Raw genomic sequence first — 27,145 nt, forward strand, 5'->3', positions numbered from 1 at the left:
CCTAAACTTTGGAATTTCCAGCTTTTCCTCCTTTGGAGTTATTATTAACGTAACTCTTTTATCTCCATCTTCTACTGCATCCTTAGCTTTGTGCTCTGTCCCAGTTTGCCCAGTTTGCCTCTCCTTTGGCCCGGGCCGGGTTCCCCCCACCTGCAGTGGCTGGAGCAGCCGAGAGCCCCGCGCTGCCCATCCCGACCTGTCCCGGCTCCATCCCCGCTCCTGCCGGGGCTGCGAGGGCTGCGGGAACGGGGCACCGAGGGTGTGGCTGCTGCTGGGGGAGGAGGAGGAGGGAGGGAAGGGCAGGGATGAAGGGGGAGGAGGAGGTGGGGTTAGGGAGGAGGAGCAGGGGGAGAAGGGATGGAAGAGAAGCGGTGGAGGTGGAGAGAGAGCAGCAATGGAAGGAGGAGGAGGAGGTGGGGTTAGGGAGGTGGAAGAGGAGAAGATACGGAAGAGCAAGGATGGTAGAGGCGAAGGAGGTGGAAATAAGACAGAGAAGGAGGGGGGAAGGAAGGGGAGGAGCGGGATGAAGAGGAGGGACAAAGGCAGATGGAGGCTGAGCTGAGGGAGCCACGCTGTCCATCCCTGCCTGAATTCGCAGCCCCCACCTCTGGGATCATCGCCCCCCATCGCACCCATGAGCGGAGAGAGGGAGCTCGGCCCGGATATCCCGGAGGGTCCCTGGGTTGGGGTTTTTGGGGGGATGTTTAGAGAATGAAGAAGTCCAAGGCTGAGCGGAAAAGGCCCCTTGGGGGGACATCGGGGGGTGGCAGTGGCAGCTGCCGGCAGAGGCAGCCTGGAGGAGCAGAGCCCTGTGTCCCCCAGGAGCCCAAAGTGGGGAGCCCAGAGAGGGGGAGCGGTGCCATTGGCGGGAGCCTCAAGAGCCTGGAGAGGGGCACGGGGGACTCCTTGGAGACGCTGCAGCCCAGAGCAGAGAATGAGGGGAGAAGGGAGCCCGGGAGCCCAAACAGCCCCGGCATCCCGAAATAGGGAGAGTGAAGCAGGGGGAGCTTTTGGCATTGCTGGGACTGCCAGCAGCCTGGGGAGGGCAGGCACCAGGCACAAGGGGGACCCCCAATCCAAGCGTGACCCCCGAGCAGCTGGGACAGGGGGGAACCCCTGAAAAGCAGAGGGGAGGAACCAGGGACGGGGAACTCCTGGGAGGCTTTTTCAGGGCTGAATCTTGGTGTTTGGGAGGTTTTTCTGGAGCCTAGATGGCCAGTGGCTTGTAGAGATGGACTCGGGCAGAGGGAACTTCAAACTCAACATTCTCATCCCTTTTATTCCCCAAACCAGGATTTCCCTTTGCCAACTTCTTGGAGGCTGCGAGGAAGATGCCTGGGACACTGAGGAAGGTGAGGAGGAAGTCAGTGTCTCTGGATTCTTAAAATCAGAGGGTTTTGGGAAAGCTGCAAAAGACAAGCCTCAGAGACATTAGAACTGATTTGAGCTTTGCAGCAGCCAATAGATTGGTCAGCAGAATAATTATATAAGAAGTAGAAATTAAGGAGAAATAGAACAATGGTCTGTGTGCATCAACGCTTATCTAGAATAACTCCCTGACCTGCGGAAAAGTGTATCTAGCAAGATATTGGGAAGTCCCAAGATTAATAATGGAGCTCTGTGCATTGTCTTTTAAGGCTTACAAGCGGGTATTGTATTTGAAATAAGCAAGCATTGTTTTAACTGTCAATGTGCTTATAGTGCTTGGATAGAACTAATGTCAATATGCTTTTGCTTTGTATGATTGGTCAAAAACCTTTTAAAGTAAATTTTAATGTGAAGTTCTTTTTCTGCTACTTGTGATATGAGCTGCTGACATTTTGCCATTGTCATAACCAAGTAATGAGACAGATGTTGGAAAATCACATAGCTCAGGACGCATTCCCAGCAGTCCAGTCCTGTTTGTGATTTGTGCACAGCCCCGAGCTGGCGATGAGTGCCCCTTTCCCCTCTGTGCTGTTCCATCTCCCAGCCCAGCACGGCCCCGGCTGCAGCTCAGCCCTGGGGGGATCTCCTTGCCCTTGCCTGTGGCACGGAGGCAAATCCCATCCTGTCCTTGTCCTTCCTCCCCCAGAGCAGGAGCTGAGCATGGAGAGCAGGGAGGACAAATGCCCGCGGCCGAACCTGGTGGAAGAGGCCGTTTTGAGCGGCTCCACGGCGCAGGAAGCCAATGGGGAGGAAAAGCCCCGGAGATGCCGCACGAGGAGGGGCTGCAAACGCAGCTGGCGGGGATCTGAGGGGGAAAGAGCCAGCCTGGGCCGGGAAGGCGGCCGGAGACGGAGCCAGAGCTCAGAGCTGGTGCTCCATGCGCAGCTCCCTGGTGGGGAGAAGCCCCACACATGCGTGGAGTGTGGGAAGAGCTTCAGGTGGAAAGGCGACCTGATCAGGCACCAGAGGACCCACACTGGGGAACGGCCCTACGAGTGTGGGGAGTGTGGGAAGAGCTTTAGCGTGAGGGGCAATCTGACCACGCACCAGAGGATCCACACTGGGGAGAGGCCGTACAAGTGTTCTGAGTGTGGGATGTGCTTCAGTCTGAGCTCCACCCTGGTCACGCACGAGAGGACCCACACTGGGGAGAGGCCCTATGAGTGTTCCAAGTGTGGGAAGAGGTTTAAGACCAGCTCCAGTCTCCTCCAGCACTATCGCATTCACAGAGAGGAGAGGCCCTTCCAATGCCCGGACTGCGGGAAGGGATTCAAGCACAGCTCCTCCCTCATCACCCATCGGCACATCCACACAGGGGAGAGGCCCTACGAGTGTGATAAATGCAGGAAGAGGTTTCCGACCAGCTCCTGTCTCCTGCTGCACTATCGGATTCACACAGAGGAGAGGCCCTTCCGCTGCCTCGACTGCGGGAAGGGATTCAAGCACAACTGCAACCTCATCACCCACCGGCGCATCCACACTGGGGAGAGGCCCTACGAGTGTCCCCAGTGTGGGAAGAGCTTCTCCAGCAGCTCTCACTTGATCCAACACCAACGGAGGCACCAGTAAGGGAAGCCCTGGGAGTGCCCCGAGTGCGGGCAGAGCTTCGTGCACTGCTCCAGCTCCATCCCCCACTGGAGGAGGCACTTTGGGCACAGCCCTGGTCACTCACATTCCCTGTGATCCATGTTGGGAACACACCTGGCTGCTTTGCCTTTTGGTTTGGCCTTAATTTTCCTCTGCTTCACCTTCATCCTTTAAAAACACCCAAAACTGGATTAAATGAAGGAAATTGATCGAATATATCTGACGTTGCATAATTTCTCAGTTGTTTTAGAGGGAATTTAGGATTTGGGGACAGGTTCTGTGTGGAGTGCTGCTGTTGCTAAGAGGCAGGAATTTGATCTCACCCTTCTTGTATTGCTAAGAACTCCTCCCCTGACCCCAACCCCAATTCCACCCTTGGGATATCCTATAAAAACTCCACGGCTCTGCCTTTGCCCTGTCTTTGGGTTTGGGCGTCCCATCCCCCTCCGAGGTAAATTTGGGGGTCCCATTCCCCTCCCAGCTCAATTTTTGGGTCCCGACTCTCTTTTCCCCGCTGTCTCCTTTCCAGTTGTTCCCCCAATCCCCTCCCCCGTGTTTGGTTTTGGGTGCTCCAGGCCCGTCCTGCTCCTTTTTTGGGTCCTGACCCCATTTTGGAATAATTTGGGGTCCCCAGCCCATCCCCAGGGTCACCTTCTCCCCCCTCCCCAAATTCCGCTCCTGGCAACTGATGAGTCATCAGCGAGACACGCTTTGATTGGCTGGAAATTACCTTGCGCGGTCTCTGAGTATTTACTGCAGTGGGAGGCCTTGGTCTGTGCCCGGCAAGTGATGAATCAGAGTCGGGCCGGGCGCTGATTGGCTGAAAATTGCTGGATGGGGCCAGTGCTCTGAGTTTGTGCCCAGCAACTGGATCGTCATCAGTGCCTCATGTTGTGATTGGTCGGGATAATTTTTGGGGTGGGGACCGGAGGAACTGGGGTTTCTTGAGGTTTATTTAGGGTTTGTTTGGGGTTATTCATGGACTCTTTAGGGTTTTTCTTGGGTTTTACTTGGTTTATTTCTGTTTATTTGGGGTTATTTGGAATTATTTGTGTTTATTTGGAAGTATTTGGGTTTGTTTGTGTTTATTTGGGCTTATTTGGATTTATTTGGGGTTCTTGGGAGTTATGTTGGTGTATGTGGGATTTTTTTCGGTGTACTTGAAATCATTTGGGAGTCTTTGAGTTTAATTTGGATTTTTTTGTTTGTTTTTTTCTGGGTTATTTGGATTTGTTTGGGGTTATTTGGGGCATTTTCAGGTATTTGGAGTTTTTTGGGGGTTCTTTGGGTTTTATTTCGAGTGTTTTGGGGTTATTTAGGTTTTTTGGGGTCATGTGGGGTCAAAAAACCCGGGAATGTTTCTCCTGCAAAGATCCTTTGGATTTTTAAGGAATTTTTCCTTAAAAATCTGAGAGTTTTTCCCCAAAAAACCGGGAAAGTCCTTTAAAAATCCCAGAGTTTTGCCAGCCAATAGCAGCGCACCCCACCCCAAACCATCCAATCACCACGCTTCATCTCTCACACTAACCAATCGTGGCGCACCCCACCCCAAACCAACCAATCACCGCAGGTATTCCCTCAGGAACACCGGCATTCCCGTGCGCGGATCCAACCAATCACTGCATGCCTCCCCACTGCCCGCCTCTCGCACGCCGAATCAACCAATCACTGCAGGTCTCCCCTCACCTACTCCCGCCTCTCTCCAGCTGAACCAACCAATCATCGCGCGCCTCCCCTCGGCAAAGCCCGCCTCCCTCGCCCCTCTCCTGTCAATCACCGCGCCCTCTATCAAACCAACCACTCACCGGGCATCTCTCCTCAGCATCTCCCGCCCTCCCCGCGCGTCTCCAGCCAATCGGAGCCGAGCCCAAAGCAGCGCCCCCTGACCCCGGCATGGAGCGGGCGCCCCCTATTCCCTCCCCCCCACGGGACCCCCTCAGGGACCCCCGGGAGCCGCCCCGGGCTCGGGCGGGTCCTGCGGGAGGCGCTGGAGAGAGCGGGGGAGGCGCTGGGAGAGGACGGGGGGCTCCGGGAGCTGCTGAGGAGGCGCAGGAACAGGTGAGGGGTCCGGGAGGGGTCGTGAGGGGAATTTAGGGAGGGGTCTTGAGGATGCTTGGGGGGGATTTGGGGAGGGTCTAGGGGGAACTTGAGGGGGTTTTAGCAGGGTCTGGGGGTGCTGGGGGGGCTATGGGGGGAATTTGGGGAGAGGTCCTCGGGAGGTGTCACGATCCGTTCTCACGGACGGGTTTCGTGATGGTTCATGGATTTGATCTCAGGGTACAAAGAGAACTGACACGGTACAAGGGGGTTTGCAATGATAATCGAAACAAATGCACCTTTATTGAATGAGCACAGCAAAATGCGATAGAGGGATTAAGGGAGAGAAAAAGACAGAGGAAGAGAGGGATTAGGGCTGCCAAACGTAGAGACAAAGTCCTTTGGTCCAGTCCAGTCGAGGATCCGCCTGTTGCGTCGGGGAGATCTTGAAGTCTCTCGCTAACTCAGAGGTTTTTATTATGATAACTGTATTGGAAATTGCGAGGATGGGGAAACAGATACAATAAGGAATAGATGTAACAGGTAGTCCATGCTCTCAGCAGTAACCGAGAGCCATTGTCTTCTTGGTGCAGGGGTCACAACCTGCAGGCAAATATCTCGCTTTGGTCAGCTTGCCTCCCCCACACACCTGCCCCGGGCTGGGGGTTTCAGTCCCGGTCCTTGGAAGGAGCAGAGGAGCCTTTTCACATGGGGGTTCCATGTCTCAGTCCTTGATGGAGAGGCTCCTTCCATCTCAGTCTGTCTGTCCCGGTGGTTGTAAAACAGGTGAGGGTCTTCTGTGGGGGGACCACCTGAAACTCAGGAGAAGTCCAGCCAGGCCGAGAGGTGGGACAGCTCCCAAGGCTGTTGTTGCACAAAGGGCACGGTGCCCCCTTATTACAGTGTCCTGAGTGGGTCGCTGCTGGTGAGAGAGAGACGGTGAATCTTGTTTCTAGATCAGAAGGCTGAATTTATTGATATATAATATATAATACATTATAACTATACTAATAAGAATAAAGAGAGAGGTTGCAGAGCTGCTAAGCTAAGCTAAGAATAGATAGAAAGAATCTATAACAAAGTTGTGCCCAAGGACTTGGTCCCCGGCTTGCATTATGTGATTGGCCCTTAATTATAAACAAGAAGCATGAGCCAAACAAGAAACCCCTGTTGCATTCCACAGCATCTGATAATAATTGTTTACCTTCTCTTCTGAGGCCTCTGGCCTCCAGAAGACGCAGAAATCCAAAAGAAAGGATATCTGTGAAGAAATGTCTGCGACACCCCCTTCTTCTTCTCCTCGGGCTCAGTGTAGCACACAGCAAACAACACGTGTGAGAACAATGGCTTAGCAACGCTCTCAGATCTAGGGCGTTGTTGGCATGTGACTTTCTCCTTTGGAGCCAGAGATTTAAGACAGGGGCGGTCTTTTCTTAGTGGTCCCCAAATGACGATCCTGAGGCAGATGAGGGAAAATTCGGAACCGACTCTCTCAAAAATATAAAATTATTTTTTAAATTATATAAATTTAAGTTATATGATGTTTTCATAAATAAAATAACATTTTATTAAAATTAAAAAGTATTAGTTATTTTAAATTAATTAGATATTCCTAACAAGGGTTGAGCTCTCCCTCCCTGCTCAGTGCAGGATGTGGGGAGGGGGAGATGCTGACGGGGCCGGGGGGGGCTGCAGCTCTGGGAGGATGGATAAACGGCGAGGCACACGCTCCGCCACGGCGGGGACGCCACCTCCAGCACCCGCCCTGACCTTCTTGCGCAGGGAGAAGCCGAGCCCCAGCGCCAGGAAGACCGAGCCCAAGACGAACCTCCCGATGCCCGTCAGCATCTTGCTGCAGGCAGCGTCCGGCGGCATCTCTGGGGTGTCTGCAGGGCTCAGCACCCCCAAAACCTCTCACCGACACCCTGAGCCCCTCCCAGCACCCTCCCTGTGGCCCCCAGCCCAGCCAGGACCCCCTGAAACCTCCCTCTGATCCCTTTTTGTCCTGGCCAGGAGCCATCAAAGCCCCTCCCGTCCCTCTCAGCATCCCACAGCCCCCTCCCAGGTGCCCCCAGCGCCCCAGGACCCCCAAAGCCTCTCGCAGTCCCTTGGCAGCCCAAGCAGGACTCAGCCAGAGCCCTCCCAGTCTGTGCCCAGCACCACCGAGCTCATGGCGAGCCCCGCTTTGCCATCGCCGATCTCCTTCCAGCCCCTCCGGGCTCACTGCGATCCCTCCCACTCACACCCAGCACCCCCAAACTCCCTCCCAGTGCCCACCAGGACCCCCCCAAGCCCATCCCACCCTCCCCAGCATCCCCCAAACCCCTGCCCAGCCCTTGCCCAGGCCCCAGCCCCTCTCCCACTTCCAGCCCGGCTCTCTCCAGCTCCCTCCCAGTGGCTCCCAGCACAGCCCAGCGGCTCTGCCAGCGCCCCCAGGGGCTCCCCCGTACCCCAGTGCCGCCTCAGGGGCTGCTCCAGGCTGACGTGCTCCACCTGGCAGCTGTAGCTGAGCCCGCGCCGGGGGGGGGGTGGGTTTCCAGCAGCACCAGCAGCTGGTAGGTCCAGTGCCCGTTGGGGACCACGTCGGTGGCCACCACGTGCTCCGAGAGCTCCTGCTGGCCCTGGAACCACCTCACCTGGATGGCAGCAGGGTAGAAATCCATCACGGAACAGAGCAGGCGGCCGGGGCCGGGCTGGGAGCTCGACGGAGTCATCAGCGAGATGCACACGCTGGGGGGCACTGGGAGAGACAGAGAAAGAGAAAGCGGGAACACACTGGGATCAGCTGGGGGACCCTGGGAGAGAGAGGGGAGGGCTGGGATGGGCTGGAAGGGAACTGGGAATAGAGTGGGAGGGACTCGGAATGGACTGGGAGGGACTGGGGGCTACTGGAAGGAACTGGGAATAGACTGGGAATTGACTTGGGGAGCAGGGATGAGACTGGGAAGGCCTGGGAGGAGCTGTGGTGGCACTGGGAGCAACTGGGAATGAAGTGCGCGGCACTGGGCGGCCGCGTCCAGCGCGGGGCACTTGGCGCTGGGGATCTACCAAGGAACAGATGAGTCATCAGGGGTACGCGATCTCATTGGCTGGGAAGCGTCAGCTTAATGCGTGGCTGAAATGGACGCGGGAGGGAGCCCTGGGAGGCACTGGGAGGGAATGGGGGGAACAGGAGGCCCCGGGGATGGGCACAAGGAGGGCTGAGGGCTCTGGGGAGATTCTTGGGGAGGTTTTGAGGGGCTCCAGGGTCATTGGGAGGGTAGGGACCAAGGGGACACGCTCTACTCCACGCTCACCTCGGCGCTCCACGGTGATCGGGGCAGCAATCTCGTAGTTGTGCCGGCACCTGTCCACGTGAGCCCGCATGAACACCATTATAGCCGGGTCGCTGTTCTACTTCTTGGCATTCTTCTCCCCTAAGGGGGTGAACCCCACAAAGTGGCCAACGTCGCTGTCGAACGTCACGAACTGCTCCCGGTTGTAGATGAACCTTACCACCAACCTCACCTTCTCAGTGCCGTTAATGAAGAGACAATCGGCCTTATGCATCCACTGGAACACCCCTGTGAGTGCAGCACACAGCTCAGGGATGTGCTCCCCTCAGCACCCCCCAGCATCACCCCTAGAGCACCGGGGCCCACCCCGGATCAATACTCAGCACCCCCTGTGCCCCACAGCCGCCACGGGACGCTCCTGCCCGCGCTGCCGCTTCCTCTTTGCCGCCCTTCCCCCATTTCCCCTTCCACATCCTCTCCCACATCCAGCCACTCCCAAATCACTTTTCTAGCCCCATTTCCCCATAAATCCCCCAATCTCCGGCCTTCTCGGGCTCAGTTTTGGGGTCATCCCCTCCCCTTTTCCCCCTTTCTTCACCCTCTCCCACCCCTCCCTCTCCTCCCCCCACCCTTCAGCCCCTCCCGCTCTCCCTTTGGGGGTCCCCTCCTCCTCCCCCTCCATTCCTGGCGCCTCCCTTCCCCTCTTTTCCCCCTTCTCCCCCCCTGTCCCAGCGCCTCCCGCCCCCCGCTCACCCGAGAGCTCCGCACCCGGGGGGGCTCCCAGCACCACCAGTGCCACCAGCAGGGCCCCAGCTGCCGCCCCTCGCCCCATGGCCGGGGCCGGGCAGGGAGCAGCAGCCCCAAAGCAGCCGCGCTGCGCTGGGAGCGCCAGTCCGGAGCAGGGCGGGCTCGGCAGCGCCGCGCGCTCTCATTGGCTGCCGCCGCTTCTGGGCGGCGATCGGCCACGGGCTCTGCCCGGCAACCGATGAGGCAATCCAACGCCCCGACCTCTCATTGGCTGCGCTGCCTCCTGCCTGAGCTGCCATTGGCTGAGGCCTTTCCGGGACCCTGCAGCCCCGGGCTGGGGGTTTTTTGGGCAGGGGGAACCTTGGGGCGCTGGGCAGGTGGGAGCTCAGGTGAGCCCAGCAATGTGTGCCCAGGTGCGCGGCATCTCAGGGCTGCCCGTGGCGAGCGGTGACGCTGGCCAGATGCCAGGCACCCCCAGAGCCGCTCTGTCCCTGCCCCCGCAGCCGCACAGGGACAGAAAATGGAACCGAGGGTTCCTGGCTGGGGACAAGGACCGGGAGAGATTCCTCAGCAAATCCCGCACGGGCACAACAGACCCGGCCTGGGCACACGGAGGGAATTTATTACCAACCAAATCACAGCAGCACAAGGAGAAGGGAAAGAAATCTCTCCAACACCTTCCCCCTACCCAACACGGATCAGCCAGAACAGGGGTCACCAGGGCTCTGCCCAACGGGGGTCACTGGGGATCATCCAGCGCGGATCCTCCCATGGGGGATGGAGCTGGAGCAGCGCACGAAGCGCTTCCCACACTCGGGACACTCGCAGGGCCTCTCCCTGGTGTGGAAGTGCTGGTGAGTGACGATCTCTGAATCCCACCTGAAGCTCTTCTGACATTCCAAACACTCCTAGGGCCGTTCTCCAGTGTGGATCTTGTGGTGCTTGCTGAGGTCAGAGGTCCCACTGAAGCGCTATCCACATTCCCCAAACTCACAGAGCCTCTCCCCAATGTGGATGTTCAGGTGTTCCATCAGGATGGAGCTGGAGCTGAAACCCTTCCCACATTCCAAGCACTTGTGGGGCTTCTCCCTGCCATGATGCTTCTCCACCAGCTCTGAGCACTGGCTGCATCTCTGGCCGCCTTCCTGGCTCAGGGGGGCTCTTTCCTCCCCACACCTCCCTGGGCTGGGTTTGCAGCCCTTCCTTGTGAGGATCTCTGGGGCTTTTCCTCCTCCTCCATCTGGCCACAGCTTGGGAATGACAAACCCTGGTTTAGGGGAAACCAAGGTGGGAGCGCCTTGGAGTAGCGGCTCCTCCTGGCCAGGTCCATCTCTAGAACTCAGCAGGAGTCTTGTGTCCATGAAAAGCTCCACATATCAAGATTCAGCCCAAAAAAAAACCTCTCCCAGGAGTTCCCTATTGCAGATCTCCCCACTTTTGGGGTTCTACAGGTTTCCTTTCCTTGGGATCACAGGGGTCCAATGGTTCCAGGGGTTCTTCATTCTCCGGCGTCCTGCTTAGGGATGATCCAGGGGCTTTTGGGAGTCCATGGGGGCCCTTCTACCCTGATGCTCTGCATTGACATCCCAGGGATCCCAGGGATCCCTCCTCTCCAGGCTCCCCCCCTTTCCAGTCTGCCGGGGTCCCCCAGCTCTGGGATCGCCCCTCTCTGCTCTCCCCACTCTGGGGGTCCCAGGGGTTCCCCTCCTCTGCTCTCCCGGGGGTCCCCAGGACCAATGTCCTCCCCTGCCCATACTGGGCAATGGCCACGTCGGCCCCCAAAGATCCCCCAAGGGGCTCAGCTTTGGGCTCCTGCAAGATCCAAACCTACACACACACAGAAAAAAACCTCCCAGAGACACCAGATGATATTTGGGGTCAACTTCACAATCTCTGAACTCCAAACAAACCCCAATAAAAAACCCTCACCGGGACCCCCCAATGGATTTGGGACGAGCTCCCTCTCCCCACTCACCTGCAGGGCTAGCTGGGGGCGATGGTCCTGTGGCTGCGGCCACAGGGGGCACTGGAACCTCCTGTTCCTCCTGTTGCTGCTCCTGCTCCTCCTCTTCCTGCTCCTCCTTTTCCTCTCTCCATCCTCCTCCTCCTCCTTCCTAATCCCACCTCCTCCCCAGTTCCTGCCTTCTGTGTATTTAGACTGGAGAACCTTGCTTGCATTTAGAACTAGAACAAAGATCCCAGAGGGAACAAGGCTTGCTGCTTTTAGTCAGAAGTATCAGTGACTAAAGGTTACGTTTCCTTTGGTTTGGTGCCGTCCTTGTTCCTCCTCAGTGTTCAGGCTGGGCTATGGGGTGTCCTTGTTTGCTTCATTTTCCGAGTTCCTCTTGCACCCTTTGGGCCATAGGCTGTGCCCTGGGAGGGTTCTTTGTGTTCCTTTGTGACACAGGAGAACCTTCCAGGCAGTTTCTACGTGAGCTGCTGCTGGGATGTCTCAGGAACAGCGCCACGTCCCCGTGGTGTTCCCGTTGCTGTGGGACACGGAGGCCTCAGTGCCCAGAGTGGCTCTGGGCTCGTTGCCGGAGGATCCTCCTGCCCGAGGCATTCTCAGCAGCCAGCCCAGCCCTGACAGGTGTCCTTCTGTGCTTGCAGGTGTTATGTTTAACCAATTATCCCATCATAAAAAAACCCCAAACAATATTTAAGGTAGCAGCAATTTTAATTAAATAGTTTAGAAAATATATAAATAAGGGATAATATGGTTCAAATAATAACGCATAAGTAAAAACAACCGCGGGGTACGGAGGGCAGGGTTCAATGACCCTTGCCACTTCACGTACAAGCTTGCCAAGTGAAAGTCACCCCTTATATGCCATGCGTCAATGCCATCTCCTCCTATTTTCTGTTCGTCACTTTTCTGTCTCCGCCCTCCTCACCACCTTTACCACGCATGCGCCACCACTCGGTTTGGTGGTCGCACAAGTCTTTGGGGGTCGTCACTGATGAAGGCCCTATAGTCTTCTTCGTTGTCCTTTAATTCACCTTTGGGTTACACATGCGCACCAAGCCAGTACAATGTAAGCCAAGACTAACGTATCACTGCATCTACATATCAAGGCAAAAAATCCCTTATAATTAGCATTTTCTGTGACTGACCGAGGTTCTTGGTCATTTTTAGCAACTATATCTTCAGCTTCTTTCCTGTGGTCCTTGAAAAACATCTGCTGGGAAGGGCGGGGTGGAGCCTCTCCTCTCCCTCTCCTCCTTGGCGTTACAACTTCTAACTATTAACTATTTTATTATTCTCAAATATTAATTACTGTATCAATATTGATTACTGTTTCAATTTTTATCAGCACGAATCATACCTATTTATCACAAATCTCCCATTTCTCTTTTTGATCATTATTATTTGTGCTGTATTTAAAAAGCTGTGCCCTGATATCTTTTATATTTTTCAGAATTTTTGTTTCCTCGTTGTCTCTTTTCATCTTCAAACTTTTCCAGCATTTCTATTACTGCTTCTAGTCTTTCACACTCTCTTTCAAGTTTAGTTAGCATTTCCTGGTCTATTTCAATCTTTTTAGGTCCTTGTTCTTTAACAGGGGTCGATTTAGCTTTTAATACCATTATAGATCTTGATTTTCCTTTTTCTGCTGATTCTGAATCTAGAGACGTTGTAATCTGCATCTTTTGAATCACTGATTCAAAAGATTAGCCTAATAGTTTGTTGTGGGTTGACAGCCTTTATCCCAATATCGTGTGTTGTGTCTGGCAGCTGTGCCTTTTCTCTCTTCCCCCCCCCCCGGCCGTCTTGCTGCGGCGGGGCAGGGAAGAGAGGGGGGAGTGTTTGACCAGGCCTTTTTGCTTTTGGCTTTTGCTGCTTGGCTTGGCTAGCCGCTTTGCTTGCTTGCTTTCTGCTTTTTGTGCTGTTTTTTTTTTCTTTTCTCTTGCTCCCTCTTTCTTACCCTCCCCTGAAGATACTGGACCGGCTCCGGACCTGACCTGCGACGTCCAGGACACCCGAAGCTTGCAGAGAAGCGCCGCGCCCTCTCAACACACAGTCTGTTTTTTTTGTTTTCTTTTCTTTTCTTGTGTTGAGGAGTGTTCTTTTGTTACTTGTAAATAAATAGGTTTTGTTTTCCACTTTGCTCCTCCGAGAAATTCCTTCCCGAACCCGGTGTTGGGGGAGGGGTGGTTGGAGGTTTGTTTTGTTTTGGGGGGCTCCCTTTTGGAGATTTCCCCTAATTTGTCCTAAACCAGGACAATATATTTTTGGTGCATTGGCCGGGAAACGGAGGCCAAAAAACAGTGGAAAAAAAACCTATAACAATAATATTTTGGTTTTGGCTATTTTGTGGGCATATCGGTGATTCATAATGTCATTTGGAGTGGAAGCTTGCCGGTCGTTCTGGTCCCTAGGGGTTTTTGAAGTTTTAATACTTTTGTGGTCCCTGGGGTTATTTCCTTACCCAAAAATAGCTCTGATGTTGGCCCTAATAAGTAACTTTTGTAAGCGGGGGGCACTAACCAGAATAGTCATTGTGCTGGTCTTATGTGTGATGATGTGTCGGATAAAAATGCTGGACTTTATTTCAGGAATGTATGGACTGTTATTATGGTTGTTTACTCAGTTTGTTTGGGGAGAAGAAGGGGAAGGGGCTTTTCAGCCTTTGTCTTCCTTCTTGTCCTCCAAATTGTTGACATCTCTATTAGAAAATACTGAATTTCCCCTGAGTTTGAAAGAAACCATCTTTCTGGCATTTAATTTATTAAGCCTTTTCTATACTGTCTGGAGTGTGTATAAAATGAAGACTGAGATTTCTAGAGGGGTTAGAGACACTCCTGACTTAGGAGTAAAACAAAGCAGGAAAAATCTTGACTGGAATGGGAAATGGGAGGACATGGGCCAGACTTTAAAGGAATTTTCTGATCCTATAGATTGGGACTTTCCATCTGATCAAATTCAGAATCCAGTCGAGGTGGCAAAGTATTTGAGGGAGAAGTGCCATGGTAATACTAAGGAAGAAAGGATTACTGCAGTGAGCTGGGCCTTGGCATTTGTTTACCGTACTCTGCTAGATACTGTGGAGCAGCAGATAGCAGAAAGGGAACAGGGAGATAAGTTAGTTACTACCCCAGTGACCCAGGCTGCAGCTAACATCCCAGGCTCCAGGCTAGCAGCTGCATCAGACAGTAGGCCCCAAACCATGGCTGTTGCAGCTAATACAAGAGGTGGAAAGTGTAAAGGCAAGACCAATCGAAAGGTGGAGGATGATGAGGATGATGATGCAGGAGAAGGACCCTCACCAAAATCAGAGGCCACATCGAGGGGCACAGAATCTGGAGCTAATATTGACTCCTTTTCTCTGAAGGACCTCAGAGGCCTAAGAAAGGATTACAGACGACAACCTGACGAATCTATAATTAGTTGGTTAGTCCGCCTTTGGGATGCTGCAGGGGAGGTTACGATTTTGGATGGTACCGAAGCGAGGCATTTGGGATCCCTGTCACATGATCCTGTCATCGATCAAGGTATGATGAGGGGGGCTAACCCTCACAGCCTCTGGGAACGGGTCCTAAGAAGCGTAGCAGAACGATACCTGTGTACGGATGATCTCTATATGCAGCAGACACGGTGGAAGACCATAGAACAGGGGATCCAACGCCTGAGAGAGATGGCGGTGGCAGAGCTCATTTTCTCAGATGACGCAACAACTAGAAATCCGGACCTGGTACCATGCACACCTGTAATGTGGAGGAAACTTGTGCGACTTGGGCCACCTGAATACGCTTCTGCCCTAGCAATAATGAAGCGGGATGATACATATGAGACTGTGCTCGATATGGCAAAGAAGCTTCGAGCGTATGCAGATGCTGTGCATGGCCCAACTCATGCCAGAATTGCAGCAGTGGAAACCCGACTGCAGAAACTAGAGGATAAAATTGAGGAGAATCATAAGAAACTCCGGGAAGAGATTAAGGAGGACCTTATTCAAATCTCAGCTGTACAAATTAGAGGTCCTGGTGTCCAACGCTGGCGCTCCTTTGATGGGGAGAGAAGGTACACCCCACGGACTGAGTTATGGGCTTTTTTGCGTGAGTCTGGAGAAGACATGAGGAGATGGGATGGAAAACCCACCGCTGCTTTGGCACAACGGGTGCGTGATTTGAAGAAAAGAGAAAGTATCACCAAAAGGATAGCAGCTCCAGTCGCTTGTAGCCGAGATGTTAAGTATAATGATGACGATGACATGTCCGATCCCCTTGAAGGAACTTCTAAGGCATATGCCCAAGGAAAGAAGGACAATCTGGCTTAGAGGGGCCCTGCCTCCAGCCAGGAAGAGGCACGGGAGAACCGGGTTTTTTGGAAGGTGTGGATCAGATGGCCTGGCACATCAGAGCCACAAGACTATGAAGCGTTGGTTGACACTGGATCACAGTGTACCTTAATGCCATCGGAACACGTGGGGACAGAACCTGTTTCCATTGCTGGAGTGACGGGAGGATCACAACAGTTGACTTTGTTGGAAGCTGAGGTGAGCTTGACTGGGAAGGAATGGCAGGAACACCCGATTGTGACTGGTCCAGAGGCTCCGTGTATTTTGGGCATAGACTTCCTCCGGAATGGCTATTACAAAGATCCTAAGGGATTCAGGTGGGCTTTTGGAATAGCTGCAGTGGAGATAGAGGGTATTAAACAATTGAACACCTTGTCTGGACTATCAGAGAACCCATCTGCAGTAGGACTCTTGAAGGTAGAGGAGCAGCGAGTGCCAATTGCCACCTCAACAGTGCACCGCAGGCAGTACCGGACGAATCGAGATGCCGTGATCCCCATCCAAAAAATGATCCGAGAGCTGGAGAGCCAAGGGGTGGTCAGTAAAACCCACTCACCCTTTAACAGCCCTATCTGGCCTGTGCGAAAATCTGACGGAGAATGGAGACTGACTGTGGACTATCGTGCCTTGAATGAAGTGACTCCACCACTGAGTGCAGCTGTACCGGACATACTGGAACTGCAGTACGAGCTGGAGTCTAAGGCAGCAAAGTGGTACGCGACCATCGATATTGCTAACGCGTTTTTCTCCATCCCTCTGGCAGCAGAATGCAGGCCTCAGTTTGCTTTTACATGGAGGGGAGTGCAGTATACCTGGAACCGACTGCCCCAGGGGTGGAAACACAGTCCTACCATCTGTCATGGACTGATCCAGGCTGCACTAGAAGAGGGTGAGGCTCCAGAACATCTGCAATATATTGATGATATCATTGTTTGGGGGAGCACGGCAATAGAAGTGTTCGAGAAAGGAGAGAAGATAATTCATATTCTCTTGGAAGCTGGATTTGCCATTAAGAAGAGCAAAGTCAAGGGACCTGCCCGAGAAATTCAGTTCTTGGGGGTGAAGTGGCAAGATGGACGGCGTCAGATTCCTGTGGATGTTATTAATAAAATCACTGCCATGTCCCCACCAACTGATAAAAAGGAAACACAAGCTTTCTTAGGCGCTATAGGTTTCTGGAGGATGCACATCCCTGAGTATAGTCAGATTGTGAGACCCCTTTATCTGGTTACCCGCAAGAAGAACGACTTCCATTGGGGCCCTGAGCAGCAGCAAGCTTTTGTCCAAATCAAGCAGGAGATCGCTCATGCTGTAGCCCTTGGTCCAGTCAGGACGGGACCAGATGTGAAGAACGTGCTCTACTCTGCAGCCGGGAGCCATGGTCTGTCCTGGAGCCTTTGGCAGAAGGTACCTGGCGAGACCCGAGGCCGACCATTGGGATTTTGGAGTCGGAGCTACAGGGGGTCTGAAGATAACTATACTCCAACAGAAAAGGAAATCTTGGCCGCCTATGAAGGAGTCCAGGCCGCCTCGGAGGTGATTGGTACAGAGGCACAACTCTTTTTGGCACCCCGACTACCGGTGTTGGGATGGATGTTCAAAGGAAAGGTTCCCTCTACCCACCATGCCACCAATGCTACTTGGAGTAAGTGGATTGCCCTCATTACGCAGCGCGCTCGAATTGGGAAGTTAAATCGCCCTGGGATCCTGGAGATAATTACAAATTGGCCTGAAGGTGAAAGCTTTAGTGTCGCAGATGAGGAACAAGAGCCAGTGACCCGGGTTGAGGAAGCTCCGCCATACAATCAGTTACCAGTAGAAGAAACACGTTATGCTCTATTCACCGATGGTTCTTGTCGTGTCATAGGGATGAAACGGAGGTGGAAAGCAGCTGTGTGGAGTCCCACTCGACGGGTTGCAGAGGCTACTGAAGGAGAGGGTGAATCCAGTCAATTTGCTGAAATCAAAGCTATTCAACTGGCCCTAGGTATTGCAGAGAGAGAGAGGTGGCCAAGGCTCTATTTGTATACCGATTCCTGGATGGCAGCCAATGCTCTGTGGGGATGGCTGAAGAGATGGAAAGAGGCGAACTGGCAGCGAAGAGGAAAACCAATTTGGGCTGCGGAAGAGTGGAAAGATATCGCTACTCGGGTAGAGAAGTTACCTGTGAAGATTCGCCATGTAGATGCCCATGTCCCCAGAAGCAGAGCTAATGAAGAGCAGCAAAACAACCAGCAAGTACATCAGGCTGCAAAGATAGGGGAGTTGAAGATAGATCTCGACTGGGAGCATAAGGGAGAGTTATTCTTAGCACGATGGGCCCATGATGCCTCAGGCCACCAGGGTAGAGATGCCACCTATAAGTGGGCACGAGACCGAGGGGTGGATCTAACCATGGACAGTATCTCTCAGGTTATTCGTGACTGTGAGACGTGCGCTGCCATCAAGCAGGCCAAGCGGGTGAAGCCCCTCTGGTATGGGGGGCGGTGGTCTAAGTACAAATACGGGGAGGCCTGGCAGATTGATTACATCACACTGCCTCAAACCCGCCAGGGCAAGCGCTATGTACTAACCATGGTAGAAGCCACCACGGGATGGTTGGAAACCTACCCTGTGTCTCATGCCACAGCCCGTAACACTATCTTGGGCCTTGAAAAGCAGGTCCTTTGGAGGCACGGTACTCCCGAGAGAATTGAGTCGGATAATGGAACTCATTTTAAAAACAATCTTATTAATACTTGGGCTAGGGAACATGGCATCGAGTGGATATACCATATCCCCTATCATGCACCAGCTGCAGGGAAAGTGGAAAGGTATAATGGATTGTTAAAAACCACCTTAAAAGCATTGGGTGGGGGGTCTTTTAAAAACTGGGAGCAGCATTTGGCAAAGGCTACCTGGTTAGTTAACACTCGAGGTTCCACCAACCGAGCGGGTCCCGCTCAGTGTGAGCTCCTTAATATAGTAGATGGGGATAAAGCCCCAGTGGCCCATGTCAGAGGTTTGTTGGGAAAGACAGTATGGATCAACCCTGCCTCGAGTACAGACAAACCCATCCGTGGGATTGTCTTTGCTCAAGGACCAGGTTATACATGGTGGATAATGCAGAAAGATGGAACAACACGGTGTGTACCTCAGGGAGACCTGATTGTGGGATGAGACTCATATATGAATGTCATTGTTTGTTGAATGTGAGACAGAAGGAAACTGTAAGTGTCAAAGGTCTGAGCAAGTAAGATGAGAGGAATGCGTAAGTGTCAAAGGTGTGAGTAAGTGAAATGAAAGTTTTTATTGTATATTCACGATATGGGATAAGGGGTGGAGTGTCGTGGGTTGACAGCCTTTATCCCAATATCGTGTGTTGTGTCTGGCAGCTGTGCCTTTTCTCTCTTCCCCCCCCCCCCCCGGCCGTCTTGCTGCGGCGGGGCGGGGAAGAGAGGGGGGAGTGTTTGACCAGGCCTTTTTGCTTTTGGCTTTTGCTGCTTGGCTTGGCTAGCCGCTTTGCTTGCTTGCTTTCTGCTTTTTGTGCTGTTTTTTTTTTCTTTTCTCTTGCTCCCTCTTTCTTACCCTCCCCTGAAGATACTGGACCGGCTCCGGATCTGACCTGCGACGTCCAGGACACCCGAAGCTTGCAGAGAAGCGCCGCGCCCTCTCAACACACAGTCTGTTTTTTTTGTTTTCTTTTCTTTTCTTGTGTTGAGGAGTGTTCTTTTATTACTTGTAAATAAATAGGTTTTGTTTTCCACTTTGCTCCTCCGAGAAATTCCTTCCCGAACCCGGTGTTGGGGGAGGGGTGGTTGGAGGTTTGTTTTGTTTTGGGGGGCTCCCTTTTGGAGATTTCCCCTAATTTGTCCTAAACCAGGACATAGTTACAAAATCATACAAGGCAGAAACAGAAGTCCCAGAATTGAGCATAACAACATGGACTTTAACTTTTTTCTCCAAACATTTCCAAAGAGGTTACCCCACCAATCTGCTTTCAAGATTGAATTCCACTTTTGTAGTGGCACATGAGCTGCTCTTTTAATTTCCTCTACAAGTTTTGTGGTAGCTTTCCCATAATCATCAATTTCTACACAGCACTTAAATTCATTAAATCTCCCACAAGCTCCTCCTTCTTTTGCTAACAGATAGTCTAGGGCAATCCTGTTTTGATACACAAACGCCCGCATTTGTGTATATTGCCTGGCCAACATTTTTAAAGCATCAGAGGTGTGATTTGACACCACTTCCACTAGTGCTTGGAGTCTTATTAGTTTATTCAACAGGCAAATTGGGGTCCTATATCTCCATGACCCATCCTGAGCCCATGTTGCTGGGTCATAATATGCTATAATTTGTTCTGCAGGCCATTCGTCCTCCTCCCATTTTTGATTCCCTCCTGCTGTTGGAAAATTTAAATTCAAATCTCCTTTATTCCACTGCAGGGTTTCATACAGTGGAGTTCCTAGCACATTGCTCCTAGACCTCAGTAGAACAAAGAAGGAGGGTTGTATTACTCCCAAAGTACAGGTTCCTCCCCATTTTTGAGGTAACACACTGTATCCTTGTTGCTCACAAATCCAATATATCCCATCTGAGGCTTTCCATTTCTTATCAGTTTTCTCCAGTTGTTCCCAATAAGACCTCAGGCTGTTGATGGATTGGTGGGGGTTAGCTCCAGGACTTCTGTACCAGCATAAATTAATCTGTTCATCCCATTCACAATTTATTTCTTTTATTGGTCCCCAATATCCAACGGGGTTTTCAGGTCGCTAAATTTTTGAACGATTATCTGTATTAACCACCAGTGTGGATTTACAAGGAGTATGCCCTATTATTTTTAAATTTCCTTCCTTCTCGAGTTATACAAATGATTCCAATTACTTGATGGCTTAAAATCCATCCTTCAGGTCTCTTCAATGTTCCAGAACAGTGGCAGTGGCCACTAAACAAACAAAAATTGAAGGCGCTCAACAAGCTCGTTCAGGAGCAGTTACTTAAGGGCAGTATCGTGGAGACTATGTCTCCCTGGAATTTTCCAGTTTTTGTGATCAAGAAGCCCAATAAACATAAGTGGCAGCTCCTGACCAACCTTGGCCAAATTAACGAAAAAATAGCAGACATGGGGTCTCTCCAACCAGGGATGCCCTCCCCGGCAATGGTCCCCCAAAACTGGAATTTGGCTGTTGTTGACATCAAAGATTGTTTCTTCCAAATTCCCCTACACCCTGACGATGCCCCGCATTTTGTGTTCACAGTTCCTTCCATCAACCGTGAGTCCCCAGACAAGCGCTACCACTGGCGGGTCCTTCCGCAAGGAATGAAGAACTCTCCAGTGATCTGCCAGTGGTATGCTGTTTCTCTGCTGTCCCCCATTTTTGCAGCCCTCGGGGATGCCATCGTGATTCATCATTATATGGACAACATCCTCGTGTGTGCGCCCGACGATAGTCTCCTTGCCCGTGCGCTTGACCTGACAACCAACGTGTTGGTTGCTGCAGGGTTCAAGCTCCAGCAGAACAAGATTCAACAGATGCCACCTTGGAGGTACCTGGGCCTTGAAATTACCAAGCAGACCATTGTGCTGCAGAAATTGGCGATAAGGACTAATGTCCAGATCATTGCGGATGTGCATCAACTGTGTGGGTCTTTAAATTGGGTGAGACCCTGGCTGGGCATTTCTACCGAGGACCTGGCCCCCCTTTTCAATTTGTTGAAAGGGGGAGAGGGGCTTAGTTCCCCTAGGACTCTCACCCTAGAGGCTCAGGTAGCTCTGGAGAAGATCCAAAAGGCTATTTCGGCCAGGCAGGCCCACCGTTATCACCCAGGCTTGCCATTCAAATTCATAATACTGGGAAAATTGCCACACCTCCATGGCATTATCCACCAGTGGGACAGGATGCTGAAGGACCAAGGCTGGGGAGATAAGCTCTTATTCACAGAGTGGGTCTTTCTCAGCCACCATCAGTCCAAAAGAATGGCAAGGCCACAGGAGCTGGTAGCTGAACTGATCCTCAAAGCAACATCGAGGATCAGGGAGTTGGCAGGATGCGATTTCGAATGCATTTACATGCCAATTGAATTGGAGTCGGGCCAACTAAAAATGAAGACCTTCAATGAACTGCTGCAAACTAATGAGAACCTTCAGTTTGTGTTGGACAGTTACACTGAGTGTATTGCAGTAAATCGGCTGGCCCACAAATTGTTTAATTCGGAGTTTAAATTATCACTCTAAAAGGTTCAAAGTAAGGAGCCTCTAGGTGCTGTGACAGTTTTTACAGACGTGTCGGGAGCATCCCACAAAGTCAGTTATGACTTGGAAGGATCCTCAGACTCAGCAGTGGGAGACAGATGTTGCTATCGTGGAGGGTTCTCCACAAATTGCTGAGTTAGACGCAGTCATCAGGGCATTCCAGAGGTTCCAGGGACCTTTCAATTTGGTAACAGATTCTGCGTATGTCACCGGTGTAGTGTCCAGAGCTCAATCAGCAGTTCTGCAGGAGGTCTCAAACCAAAAATTATTTGAACTACTTACGAGGCTCGTCGATTTAGTCTCCCACCATGAGCATCCATTCTTTATAATGCATGTGAGATCGCATACTGACCTGCCTGGGTTCATTGCTGCGGGCAACCATCATGCTGATTCCCTGGCCGCGGCTGCAGTCACGGTGGGCCCACTCCCAGACGTGCTCGGCCAGGCTAAGATCAGCCACCAGCTCTTCCATCAGAACGCGCCTGGCCTGGTCCAGCAATTCCATCTGACCCAAGACCAGGCCAAGGTGATCGTGGCCACATGTCCCCAATGCCAGCGAGACCAGATGCCCACCATTGCCTTGGGGGCTAATTCCCAGGGCTTGGCGAGCTGTGAGGTGTGGCAGATGGATGTGACACACATCCCTTCTTTTGGTAGATTGTGTTACGTCCATGTCTCAGTGGATACCTTCTCCGGAGCTATCTATGCCTCTGCCCACACAGGGGAGAAGGCCGCGGATGTCCAGGAGCATCTGCTTCTGGCGTTCGCTGTCTTGGGCATCCCTAGGGCCATCAAAACTGACAATGGCCCAGCGTATATGTCCAAGGAACTGCGGAGCTTCCTGCAGCAATGGGGAATGGAACATAAGACCGGCATCCCCTATTCCCCAACAGCCCAAGCCATGGTGGAGAGGGCCTACCAGAGCCTGAAGAAGATCTTAGATCGGCAGCAAGCGGCTGTGAAGTTGGAGACCCCCCACATCCGGTTGTCAAGAGCACTTTACACCCTCAACTTCCTCAATTGCTCTTTTGACAACCCCAACCCTCCGGTGGTCCAGCACTTCAGCAGTCACCAGCAGCTGCAGCCTAAAGCCAGGCCGCCGGTCCTTATCAAGGATTTGGAGACCTGGCGGACGGAGGGGCCATTTGACCTGGTGACCTGGGGGACAGAATACGCTTGCGTGTCCACTCCCTCAGGCCCCCGCTGGATACCCTCAAAATGGGTCAGGCCCTTCGTCCCGAAGCAGGGGACGCAGAAAGGGGCTGTGCCACAGGTCCAGGTAGTGTGTTGGCGGCAGCAGAGGAAACCCTCCACTATAACATCTTCCTTTTTCTCTGAACTTTCTCCCATTCCTGAAGCAGAGCCCTCTTCTCCCTCTTCTCCTTCTCCTTCCGATTTTCCATTAGTTTATGAGTCTCGACCCTCATCTCCTGTTTCCTCCCCGTCTTCTTCAGATTTAAGTTGGTTGTTTGGGGCAAAACCATCAGAGTGATTTCCTTATACTTTCACCATTTCTCTTTTGTTTTAGTACATCTCCCCGATGGCCCCCGCATCGTCACCAACGGCTCCCAACCCGGGCATTCTACTGCTACTGCTGGCAACCTACGGACTCCTGCTGCCATCTTTGAAACCGTGGGTCATCCCCCAGCCAAAGGTCAATGTCTGGCGTGCCTTGGCTCAGTCTTTAGGACAAGACCACATTTGCCTCAACACCAGCACAGCAGAGGACCCGATGTCGTCTTGTCTTGTGGGGATCCCTTTCACTCCAGGCGAGTTTCCCCCTGCCTTTCAGTCAGCCTTTTCCCCTATTTTGGCCCGGAGCCTTACTATCCTCCCCAGTTTTGGTTCTAGTAACGCCTGGAGCAACGGAGTGTTTAGGCTGGATCCTTTAGCCTCTGAGCCCACAGAATTACATCTTCTCGGTTCTGCCAACTCCTCTATCTGTTTTCAGTTCGATTATACTTTAGGTCCTATAAAGAAGGGCGTGGAGGTGGTCCAGCAAACTAAAAAAGAATATCAAGCGAATCAGTGGTGCAGAGCCGTATTAAAGATCAGCGGTCCCACTACCACTGGACAGATCCCTTATGCCCTTCCCAGGGGAGTGTTTTTGATTTGTGGCGACCAAGCGTGGGCAGGCTTCCCCTCTGGTCTGATCGGAGGGCCGTGCACTTTTGGCAGAGTGACGCTCTTTACCCCCAACATCACCCAAATTGTCAATTGGAGAAAAACAAACGTCACGTCCGAATTGGCCAGGTCTAAGGATCTTAAGGATCTCACTGAGGACTGTGATGACAAAATTACTCATTGGTCTCACTCAAAATCCGTCACTTTTACCATCCTATTGCCGTGGGTATCAGTGGCGAAATCTCTGGGTGAATTGGGCTGCCTGGAGTGTTGGGTGGCTAAACAAGCCAATCTTACCTCAGCTGCTCTATGCGACCTCCTCACAGACAAGGAAATAACAAGAAAGGCGACGCTCCAAAACAGGGCAGCAATAGATTTTCTATTGCTGCTTCACCATCACCACTGTGAGGAGTTTGAGGGCCTCTGCTGCATGAACCTGTCCTCACGAGCCGAGGACGCCAGGCACTGCGTGAAACGCCTTCAAGACCTTCTGCATCAAATAAAACAAGAAACATCTGACTGGCTGGGGGACACCTTCAAGGGTTGGGGCCTTAGCGGGTGGGCCAGTTCAGTTTTAGAATCAATTAGTAAGGTTATTTTAAGTTTGATTATACTCTTGATTCTTGTTACTGTGATCTGTGGACTGGTCAAAAGACTGATGACAAAAGTAGCAACACCAAGTGTGAACCACACCACCGTTCCCCTCAATGAGCCCGTCGAGTTGGAGGACCTCTCCTCAGAGGCCGGAGAAGCCATGGATGAGGAAGGGGCAACTGCGCCACCCTTCGACCACCTATGGGCGGACAGACTCCAAATTGAGGAGGGCGAGACTTGGCTGGACCAGCCGCGGGTCCCTGCAGTTTAAGTTTTATATGGACTTTTCCATTCTTTCTAATTTTATTTGGTAAAAAACAGGGAGATGTTGTGGTGTGTTTGTTAAGTTTATTGTATTACTCCCCCATTTTTGTATGGTTCCCCCTGTTTTATGTAAATGGTTCTGCCCTTCCCAGTTTTCCCGCCACTTGTATTGTCAGTCTTTTAAGTTATATAATTCCTCCTCCCCCCTCATCTCCTTATATGTAAACTTTTTCTCCCTGGGCCCAGTCAATCACCCCCCACTCCTCCCAGATTTCCAGAATCATCTTCTCTCTGGCGGTTGTGGTAGGCTGTGGTCCCGGGGCCCCTCCCTTACTTTATGCTTATTGGTTCTCATCTGTTGCTTGTCATGTTTAGTTCACTCCCTTCTCTTCCCTGATTGGCCCTCTGTAAACCCTTCCCCTTGAATCCTTCCTCCTTTATAAGCTTGGTTCACCCTCCCCTCTTGGTCACTCCCTGGTTGGTTTCCTTGGGCGATAAGCCTGACTTCACCCCCAGTGAGTGTCCTGCTCCTTACTCGTCCTACCTGCAGCGAGATCCTGTCCGCAGCCAGCACAGCCTGAGGCCTTACGATGCCGAGGGGTGCTGGCAGGGAACGCAGCTGGGTGTCGGCCTTTACCTCAGCTAGCCAGACACTGACCTTTTGGGCCACATACACCTCACCACAGCTGCCCTCAAGGGATTCATCTCCTCCACTGCTCCCTCAGTTTGCTCCAGTGGTCAGGCTGGAGAGAGGCTTGGCTGATGATAAAAATGGGTGCTGCCCAAAGGATAAAAAGGAAAGAAATGAACTGTTACTTTCCAAAGTGAAGTTCCTCACAGGGTCTGTTGCAACAGGACGAAGGGAAATGGTTTGAGACTGAGGAGAGGGAAGCAGGCTCAGATTAGATCTAAGGAAGAATTTTTTAACCAGCAGAGTGGGGAAACACTGACAGAAGGTGCCCAGAGATGTGGGAGGTGCCTCCTCCCTGGAAACATCCAAGCACTGCTCAGGCAGGGCTCTGGGCCCCCTGAGCTGCTTGAAGATGGCCCTGCTCGCTGTGGGGCACCAGGCCCAGATGAGCTCCAAAGGAGCCTGCCAAGCCACAGCAGGTGAGGATTCTGCTTGCTCTGCGTATGGAACGCAGCCAGACTGGAGACTGTCGGAGGGGGCCCCACAAGAAAACCCCTCCCTGGTGCTGCAGCAGCTCCTGGGCAGCCCAGCGCCGCTCCTCGTCCGGCTCCAGGCTGCACTCGAGGCAGTCCCGCAGCAGAGCCGACAGGCGCCGGGGCTCCTGCAGCTGCGGGGTCCCGTTCTGCCGGATCAGAGCGCGAGCCTGCAGAGAAAGCAAACTCAGCGCTCTGCCAGCTCCCTTCACACCCACACGGGCTCACATCCACCCCGGGGCCTCAGCCCCAGCTCCAGGGGCACTTTCCTCCCTGCCACAGATGCTGCTCAGAGCTCATTTTGCTATGCCAGCAAAAAACCCAAACCCTGGGGCTGCCACAGCCACTGCAACATCCAAATGATCTCGCCTTGAGAGCCAGTTTCATTGGCTGACTCTGTCAGTAGGAACCTCCATCAGAAATAGCACATTTTGCTTCTCCAAATGGGGACACCAGCTTTACAGGCCATTTTCCAGAGTCAGTGTGGTCTGCCTGTGTTATTTCAGAGGATTCTTACATCGACTGCATCTCTGCAGTGCCACTGACACTCAAGTAAATGCATTCCTGATGCCCCATCCCAGACACTGCCAGGCAATAAACAGGAGGTTTGTGATGCTGAAAGCTCAGGCTTGGTGACACAGAGAAAGTAGCTTGGACTAGGAAAGAAATATGTTTGACTTTGGGAATGTTAAACAATCATCTTCATTTTTTCAACAAGTTTCCCAGTGAGAAGAATCAGGGGGGAAATCATCTCACAAAACTCTTTTAGAAACTGCTGCAGAAATCTTGTTGGGTTTGGGGGCGGGATGTGGGGTTTTCTTGCAAGGTAACATTAGACCTGATGAACTTGCTTCACATTTTCAGGTCATCCTCACAGCCAAATGAGCTACAACAACATAAATCCCAAAGCAAATTGTTGCTGGAGACTGAAGAATATTCTTCTGTGTTGGGGCTGGAGTCCTCTGGGAATTCCCTTCCCATGTGCAGAAACCTCCAGCTGCTGCTCCCAGTGCAGGGTCCCCCTGTGCTCACATGCCTCTGCAGCCACTGCAGAATTTGCCTCTTACCATGGCTGCCGTTTCCCTGAAGTGAGGAGGTTCTCCTTCCACCATCTCGATGGTCACAGTGCCAAAGGCCCAGATGTCCACCTTGGGGCCGTAAGGAGATCTGGTCACAACTTCTGGGGCCATCCAGTGAGCAGTGCCCACCATGGAGCTGCGCTGGTCCTGCTCAGGGCTGAGCTGAGCGCAGAGGCCAAAATCAGCTGAGGACAGAAACAAACCCTGTCAAAGGCAGCTGGAATTGGGAAACCAAGCACCAAGATTCCCCACTCTCAGTCTGAGAGTGCAGTTGTGAAGTCATCTGGAAAAGCCCTCAGGGCTGTAGCCAAG

The 27,145-nt window shown here is 52.5% G+C and overlaps 1 pseudogene; it reads left to right on the forward strand.

Moving 5' to 3' along the window:
* Positions 1–1,206: 1,206 nt before the first annotated feature.
* LOC132085559 (zinc finger protein 850-like) overlaps positions 1,207–27,145 on the forward strand; it is a 280,143-nt pseudogene continuing 254,204 nt past the window's right edge.

Source organism: Ammospiza nelsoni, chromosome 31, assembly GCF_027579445.1.
Source record: "Ammospiza nelsoni isolate bAmmNel1 chromosome 31, bAmmNel1.pri, whole genome shotgun sequence".
Taxonomy (NCBI): Eukaryota; Metazoa; Chordata; class Aves; order Passeriformes; family Passerellidae; genus Ammospiza; species Ammospiza nelsoni.